Genomic DNA, 9,172 nt, shown 5'->3' on the forward strand with positions numbered 1-9,172 from the left:
CCGCGCTCCCGCCCTCGCGCGCGGCGGCTCCGAAAACCCGGCGCCGCGGCTCCAGCTGCCGGCTCCGCGGCCTCGGGGAGGCGCGCGCGGCGGGATGGGGCGCGCGGGGAGGGCGGGGCCTGGGCCGGGGCGGGGCGTTCGGGGGAGGGACGGCGGGGAGGGGCGGAGCGCGCGAGGGATGCGGCGGATGGGGTGGGGACGCGGTGGGGGGACGCGCGGAGGGGAGGGGCGTGCGGGATGGGATGTGCGGGGTTTGGGTAGGAGCGTCGGGAGAGGGGAGGGGATGCGGGGAGAGTTGGGGCGCGCGGAAGGGTGGGGCGTGCGGAGGAGGGGCGACACGGGCTGGGAGGGGAGGGTCGCGCGGAGGGGCGGGGCGTGCAGAGGAGGGGCGAGCAGGGGACGAGCGTGCAGGGGAGGGGCGCGCGGAGGGGCGGGGCGTGCAGGGGAGGGGCGAGCAGGGGACGAGCGTGCAGGGGAGGGGCGCGCGGAGGGGCGGGGCGTACAGGGGAGGGGGCGCGCGGGCGCAGAGCATGCTCGGTGCGCGGCGCCGGGAGGAGGTGAGGCCCCGGCGCACCTGCGGGCGCTCCCAGGAGGGTAGGCCCCCCTCCAGGCCCTGCGCGCAAAGCCGGGGAGAGGCTCCGCGCCCGAGACCCAGGCACCCGAGGACCACCCGCCGGTTCCCGAGCGGGATGGAGACGTGCGCTGCTTAGCGACGGGGAGACGCTGAAATGCTCCGCCATCCTTTGCAACCCTTGTATCAGGGCGCAAGGAGGCGCGACCTGCCAGGGTTCCCAGACCGCGGGCCTCGGGCAGGGGCGGGATTTGGGGGATCTTTAAGGCGCCCTGGCCGGCGAAACAGCCACCTCGGCCTCGGGGCTGAGAACTGTCGAATCCGGGGGACTGGGGGTGAGGGGGGCGACACACTTGGAACCCGCAAGGGGTTTGGAGAAGGTTTTACCTACCGGTCCTCAGGCCGAGGACACTGGCCGGACCGGCAATGTTCCCGGCCTGGAGCCTCCCCGGTATAGCGCGCTTCCGTGCTGGAATAAGGGGGGTCGTGGAGGGGGGGTTGAGTTTGCGGCGCGTGGGGCGTACCGAAAGCTTTGCTGTTCAGAAGCATGTGCTTTGGACCGGGATGCCAGGGGGTCACTGTACAGCGTGGGTCTACTGTTCTCCCTTGGAAATGGCTCGCGCCATCCCCAACTGCAACCGCGGGGTAGCCACAGAGCCGGGCCCGGGGCCCGCGCAGCCCTCGCCAGCCCGCTGCACGAGGCCGGCGTTTCCCGCAACCCAGAGCAGCGGTCTCCCCGCAGGGAGAAGCCAGGGCCTCGCCGCACCCCGCTGCCCGCGCCGCGCTCAGCAGTTCAGGGCTCCATAAACTGCCTCCTCCAGGAAAGCCCACCCTGATGTCTCCATTATGTGGAAAAGATGCTCTCCCGAAAACTATTTTTAAACTGATGTAGTAAGCAAACACACCCGACTCCTACAGACACAAACAGCTGCCTTGTTAGTTCGCACAATGTTTTTTTCATTTTTTTTCTTTTCTTTTCTTTTCTTTTTTTTAATTCCTGTCCGGGAAGCCAGCCAATTCAGACTTGGTAGGTGTTGGTGTGGTCAAAATTTTTACCACTTGAAATTCCGTGGTTTTCCTTGTTGCCGAGATCAATGCTAAGGAAAAAGTTTTTGTTGCTGTTTTTCCTGAGATTCTTGATGCATTAAACTTGGAGAGAGGTTTTTAAGCCTCTCTTTTCCCTTGTGTGGGGTGTTTCTCTAAGAAGCACTTTCACAAAACCCAGATGTTGGTAAAACTATTGTCCACCTAACTAGGTAAGATGATCGTCTCCACCGACTGAAGGCTTTTGTGTTTCTGCCAGAACCATGACTAACCATGGAATGTTTTTAGGTTCTTTTTCTGCACCTAGCCAATTAAAAATAAAGATATATATGATTTTCAGTAAACGTATGTAACAACAACAACAACAAAAGTACCTGGCCAGAAAATCTTCAGAAAAAGCTTAATTCTTATGTATGCAAATTCAACATATTCAGGGAAAAACTGATATTTCAGACTCAAAACAAAATTTCAAAGAAAGAAAGAATAAGGTAGGCTGCCACATCATCCCAAGGAGACGCGATACTGGAGCCATTTTCCAAGGGTCATGAAGGTCTCAGCCGGTCTCTCAACGGTGCTTCTAAATTTCTGATTTAAGTACTTAGTTTGCATTCTTCCCTTTGCCCTTTTCCTGTGTCTGTATATATTAGGCTTTGTATTCTGGTAGGTGCTGGGAAACTGAAAAAGACCGAAACTTAGAGTCTGCTTCCCAGGTCAGCATAGAGGTCAACAAACGGGCATTCGGTGTAAGCAGGGACAGACCTGAGTGTGTGGGGGAGGGTGTGTTACACATTGTGATGACTGACAGGTGAGTCTTCTCACCAGCAGGGCCACAGAGACCCAAGGCTCAGCTGGATCAGCACCTGGATCAGCACCCGCCCAACACACACACACACACACACACACACACACACACACTCTCCAGTTCCAGGAGAGCAGCCGCTGGTTACCTGCAGCCAGTAATCCAGTCCCTTTTTTCCATCCCACTGGGAGAGGGAGGCTGAGCTGCCGCCCTGCCCAGAGCCAGCCTGTTCTGAAGCCCCCAGGATGGGGAGGGTCCCCAGGAGAGCCTATGCCTGCTGGAGGTGCCAGCGGCTCTTCACACGTGTGTCCCCACGGAGCCGGGGACCTGGCTGGGTGTCAGTTTCCTGCTCTGAGAATCAGTAATTGGGATTCTCTAGGGTGAACGTTCCAAAGGAACTAGGCGGCGTTGCCAGCAGCGAGTTCCATGCCACTGCCCGAGCCGCCTGCTCTGCTCCCGTGCGTGGATGCACACTGGTCCCCCTGCCGGGTGCAAACCGTCACCATCACAAGGCAGTGAGAAGCCTCTCCTGTGCTTTAGCTTAGGTAGCCTGCAAGCAGAGAGCTGCCATACCCCCCCCCCGCAACCCCCCCCCCATAACTGTGGACACACACACGCGAAGGCTTGCTTTCACGTCTTGTAATACAGGAGAGTCTATGTGGACACAAGGTCACCTCTCACGCTGATTACATCAATCTATGAGCGAGGTCTGATCATTCTAAAGGGAAATCATTGCTGAAAACGCTTTTGACTTTTCGAAGACCTGGGTGGAATACACCATCAGCTCAGACTCAACGGGCAAGAGGCCTGCGGACCCCAGGAAGGACGCCCCGCGGGCCACTCTCGTTCCTCCTCCTCTGCGAGTCCTGGGGATTCGGGGGGCGTGGCTGGGAGGCAGGTGGGCGGGGAGGGGAAGAGCATCACGGGAACACAAATCTCTCTTCTGGCCACGTCTGACTTGGTTCCAATTTCTCCCTAAACCTGGCATCAGTGGGATCCAAACGGACAGGCCGGGACCACCCTCTTTGTTCTAAAAGACTCAAATGAGAGCATCAAATGGCAGGACGTGGCAGTCAGACAAACCTACCTTAGTTTCACGGTAACTGCTTATCTTCAGTGGGTTGGGGGCCTGATACGTCTTCAGGCATAAAGTACCACCTGTATCCTATCCCCGTTTATAAACTAACTTTAAATTCGCTTTCCACAAGTGGATAAAGCAGTGTATTTGAAAGGTGTGTGTCGTGAAGAGCGTTGTGTTCAGGGCTGAAACGGTTTCACATGCCAGGCTCGAGCAGCGGCCTCCCGAGCAGCCTTCCCAGGCTCCCTCTGCACTTGTGTGGGGTGGCTGACGCTGGAGCTGCACACCGAGGACATCAGGATAATGTGGCCGCGTAGCGGGATAATGGTAATTAGCGCACAAAAGCACAGTTAATTGCCAGGAAGGCTCTGACACAGGCTGGCAGCTGGAGCCAGAGGAAGGCAGAAGCCTGACGCCCAGCCAAGCTGCCTCCTAAACGCCAGTGGGAGACGCCCCAAGCGCGGCCTGATGCAGCCGAGTCGGGAGGCCGGCGGCCGCATGTTTTCCGATTCAAGCACGTTCTTCATACGGAATGCAAAAGCGCGGCTCCCAGAGGTCCTGGCTTTGCAAAAGTGTTTACAGCCGATTTCCTCGTCCGCGGTAGCTTCGTTCATAAGGTCGCTGTGAACCCCGAGTCAGTGAATGCCGCAGCCTCCGCTCCCAGGGGAAACCCAGGGCCATGTCCCTGTGAGCCTCCGGCGACGCGATTTCCACTCGCTGGTCGGTACTAAAGCTTCGTTTCGCGCGTGCTTCTGCCTAAAGACACCGCGTTGAACACATGCCTTTGACTCGTGAACACCGAACCCACAGCCATAGCCCATGACTCGCCTGCACGAGGCTTATGTGACACGCGGCTCTCCCCTGCCTTTGGGGACACGGGACAGCGCCTCCGCACTGAACTCTGGGCCATTTTACACGGCAAGATCGCAAACCAAAAGCACAAAAATTTTATTTTGTTTTTTAGGCGAGGCGACCTTTGGTTGGCCTCACAGATTGCAAGGACCTTGTCAGTTTACAATCCCTTATTTTTTATTTTTTACACCTACAGCACCTGGTCTTCCTGAGTGGTCCCCCCATCCAAGTTAACTAACCAGGCCCGACCCTGCTTAGCTTCGAGATCAGATGGGATCCGGCTCGTCCAGGGCGGCGTGGCCGTAGACCACAAAAATCTAAAAACATGGCAACAAGACGGCAACGAGGAGCCCCTTGGCCACAGGAGAGGGGACACACCGAGGCGGCACCGCCCTCCGGCTCCGACGGGGAGGCCCGCCGCTCGCTGGAGCCCTGCTCTGCAAGTCCACCGACGCCCACCGCGGCCATTGGCCATCTGAGTGACCAGGCAAGTTCACACACACGGGACCTACGAACAATGGGTCTGACTACACCAAAGGTGGTGCCCTGTAAGTGGCTGGCCACACTCGTCCACGCGGCGTAAAAATCAGCAAACAGATCCTCGCTGAAAATGAAGTCGGGGAGCCAGAAGGGGGCGCTGTCACGCCCCGGGGGGAAGGCCTGCCTGAGCAATGGCGCCCCTCCTCCTCCCTCCCCGACCAGGGAGGGTCCTGTGTCGCTGGGGACATGTGCACGGAGCACCAGGAAGACGCCTGTCCCCAAGGGCGATGCTTCGTGGTCCCCAATAAGCCCCCTTGGCCGGAGAAGCGCCTGGCTGTCTCCACGTCGAAGGTCAACCACAGTACGTGATTCGACCTTCAGAAACCCCCTTTGTACACTTAGTCAGCTTAGGAGCATATTCCTGTGAGGAAAAGGGCGTATTTTGTACCAGTAAAAAGACTCCTCCGCCAGCGTCCTCGCATAAATGACGCTTCGCGGCGACACAGGGGTTCCTGCGGAAGGCACACCGCAGGCGCTCGGATGCTCGGCATTGCAACGCACGCTGAGGAAAAACTCAAGAACCGAAGTATAAAGCTGGAGAGTGAAAGAAGAGGAAGCTCAGTGAGCTGCAGCGTGCGGCTTTTCTAGGAACGGAGGGAGCTGCAGCTCCATCCGGCCTTGACCCCAGCGTGACCCGCTGCTAAAGGCGGAGCCAGGCCAGCCGTCTGTACGGACGGCCCGCTGCAGGGGGGACAAGGCCAAGGCCGCAAACGAGCCCGTCGGACCCCACCTCTCAATGCGTTTACTCATCGAAGGGGATCGTGAAAGTGAACGGTCTGTACGTGAACTGTTGCACCTTCGAGAACCGTTGCGCCTTCAGAGCTGCGGTCTCAGACCCTGGGGGAAGCCCCGCGAGCGGGGCCGCTGGGCCCCACGCTTGTCCCCAGGCCCGCATCTGATTCCGTCCCTCTCTGCCGTGGGCTAGACTTCCTGGGTCACCGTGACTGACTCACTGAACTGATGGCTGTCACCTTCGAGATTAGGCCTCACGAAGCGGTGGCTTCCACACTGGGTGCCCTCTCTCAGGTCGTCAGCCTCGGGGCTGTGGAGGGACTCAGGGGACCTAAGGTCCTCGCGGCCAGTGACCACGGCCCGCCGGCGCTCGTGGGCATGTTCGAACGTGGATGCAGCGAGGCTCGCCGACGGCTATGGGAGTGAGCTTGCGAGCAGAGTCTCCGGCCCCAGGAGAGTCTCGAGATGACAGAATTGAATCGCTGGCCAACAGCCTGGCCTTGACCTTATGTGACCTTCAGCCAGAAGCTCCCCCACTTAAGAGGACCTAGATTCCAGACCAAGAAAATACTGAATAATGAGTGACTGTGAGTTTAAGCCCCGATGTTTGGTTGTGATTTGTCATGTAGCAGTAGATAGCTAGTACCACCCCCACAGCCCCCCAAGAAGTTCTGACTGGATAACTTGGGGGCGGGGCCTGGATGAGTGCGTTTCAGAAACAAAGCAAATGAATCTGACACCTGTAGTTCACAGGCCCCCTTCATAAACCCTGGTATTTGGAGACAAGTTAGAGGCCTCAAATCACATATGTTTCAATGTTTCCTAAACAATGGATACTTTGTTCACAGAAGCACATTATATATTTTCTAAAACATTTACATGTTATACATATAATTTTAATATTATTTTATTCACTTATAATGTGTCCTGAATTTTTTCCTATCTTTATGTGGTTTTATTTGCCCTAATTTAACAAAAGCTGCTTAATAGTCCATCTTAGATACTACAAATTAGTCAATTCTCAATTGTCAAAAATTTAAACTGTGTATCTTTTCCTATGTTATTCCCCACATTCTCAATTGTTTCCTTAGAGTGAATTCCCAGAATTTGAACTATCAGGTGAAAAAACATTATGATTTTGCTCATTCTTAATTATCAGATTTTTTTTTTGGGGGGGGGGGGGTTTAGATATCCAGGATGTCCAACAATTAAAGGGAGGTGAGAGATCTCGATCCAATTCTCGACACCCTCAAAATAATGAAATAAATCACAATAAAAGAAGATTCAAGGCCAAATTCGCCGCATGCCGCAACACTGTAAGCAGAGAGAAGGACCACGCAAACCGTAAGCTCAGCGAGGCCCCCACTGAGGCTCTCCCTCAGGATCAAGGTCCATCAGAGACCAACGCGGCAGTATTGCAAGGGCAGGATTCGGTGTACGTTTTCATTGGCATCAGGCAACAATGTCCCCTGACACGTGCAGACAGGGAGGTGACCGCTGTCCTGCACACGGGCACCATCCTGGGGACACGGGCCAGGAACTCACTCCTCCTCCTCCAAAAAACAGAGCATACTGCGGTGTTTCCTGGGGAGCCCACTCCCCGAGCACCAGAATCCCCCCGGTGAGTGCTCCCCGGTCCCTTCAACCACGCCAATCAGCAACGCTTTCATCACTGACTTTAAACGCGGTTCCTGGATCTCGTAGGTTCTGACAGGAGGCTTTCAGATATCAAGTACCCGGGCTGGAAAACTTTCCCTGGTTAAAGAACTACAGCTATTAACGAACCACAGCAAGAGGGCAGGTTAAAACCAACACACACACACACACACACACACACACACACACACACACGAGCCAGGCGTACATCACTATGCTAACATTTTACAGCAAACCGAATGCAAAGTGGCAAAGTTATACACATTCTTAATGCAGTGTTTATTTATTTTGCCAAATTTTATGTCAATTTACTTTCTCATCAGTAGTATATTTTCTCAGTTCCTTCATACTTGCTGAGTAATGTAATTTTATTTACTTTTTTTTTTTCTAATCCGTGAACATGGTCTCTTTTTTTCTTTATTGTGAGTGAGGCGAAACATTTTACGTATGATGCACACAGCGAAGAAGCATGTACAAGACGCATCGTGCCACTATAACGAGGAAACAGCGGCCCTGGTCACTGTCCTCCTCTCGCAAGCCACGGACGTCCACTCCTTGTGCCTCTGCTCCATCGCTTCCCAGTGCCGGAAGGATTTCACACATTCTTTGTTCTTGGTTCATTTACCTGAGTGCTCGCCTTTATCTTAGAGATGTATCAAAGTTCTCAGCACATTTAAGGTAACAACATTTCATCTGTCGCAAATATCTCTTTCTGTTTGCTTTCCAGTTTTGGAAATGCACGTATGTTTGACATTCTTATATAATCACATTTATTACTTGTTCCCTTTTATTTACACATTTTTCCAGCTTTGTTTAGGTATAATTGACACACATAGCATCGTGCATGTTTAGCATGTTTCAACAAGGTGACGATTCAACAGATGCGGGTATCGTGAAATGTTTACCATGATAAGGTTCATTAACACATCCTTCACTTCCACGTAATTACCATTCTTTAAGTCGTCGTTACTGGAAGAACATTTAAGATTTGCTCCCTCAGGCCACCTTTCAAGCACGCGGCGCCGCGCCGCGTCCTGCAGTCACCGTGCGGCCTGCGACATCCTCAGACTCTGCCTTCCTGTAACCCCCACAGCGGCTCGCACCCCGCCAGCAGCGACGAGGGCCCCCTTGCTCCTCGCCGGCACGTGTCCTCCTGTCTCTGATGACAGCCGTTCTAACAGGTGGGAGGGAGGGGGCGTCTCACCGCGGCTTCGATCGGCACTTCTGGTGATGAGTGGCGGTGGGCTCCTTTGCGCGCACCTGTTGGCCATCTGTTGGTCTTCTCTGGGAAAACGGCTACCTGGTTCCTCTTCCCGCTGTTGTGACCTTTCTCGCTTCAGATTTGCGTAACATTTTAGGTGCCCTGACGCTGAATTTGTATATCTTTAAAATGGTTTTACCTTCTTGCTACGTCGACCCCTTGATCGTTACATAATGACCTACTTTATCTCTCGTTAGTTTTTGACCGCAAGTCTGTTCTGTCTGATGGAAGTCTAGATACCCCTGTTGACTTCTCACCTCTGTGCAGAGTGTCGCTCTTCAGTCTTTCACATGGAGTCTACGCGCGCCGCTAATCTGAAGTGCGGGCTTGTTTCTTATCCGTTCAGCCGCTCCAAGCCTTTTGATTAAAGAATTCGATCTATTTACATTTACGGTCATTACCGACAGCAAAGGACTTGCTAACGCCGTCTTGTCGACGGTTTCCTGACCTTTCGGAGTTCCTCCCTTTCTCTCTCGCTGTCCCCTTTGCGACCTGACGATATTCCGTGATGGCATGCTTCGGCTCCCTTCTCCTCGCCGCATTTGTGCATATTGTAGGGAGTGCTTTGCAGTCATCCTGAGACTTACATCCAGCACTGTATTTTAAGCTGCTAACCACTTAGCTTTCATCACATACGAG

General features: G+C 54.5%; 1 pseudogene; it reads right to left on the reverse strand.

Moving 5' to 3' along the window:
* Positions 1 to 4,531: 4,531 nt before the first annotated feature.
* LOC118602188 lies at positions 4,532 to 4,652 on the reverse strand (annotated as a pseudogene).
* Between the last annotated feature and the right edge of the window lie 4,520 nt (positions 4,653 to 9,172).

This window comes from Rousettus aegyptiacus, unplaced genomic scaffold, assembly GCF_014176215.1.
Source record: "Rousettus aegyptiacus isolate mRouAeg1 unplaced genomic scaffold, mRouAeg1.p scaffold_m13_p_4, whole genome shotgun sequence".
Taxonomy (NCBI): Eukaryota; Metazoa; Chordata; class Mammalia; order Chiroptera; family Pteropodidae; genus Rousettus; species Rousettus aegyptiacus.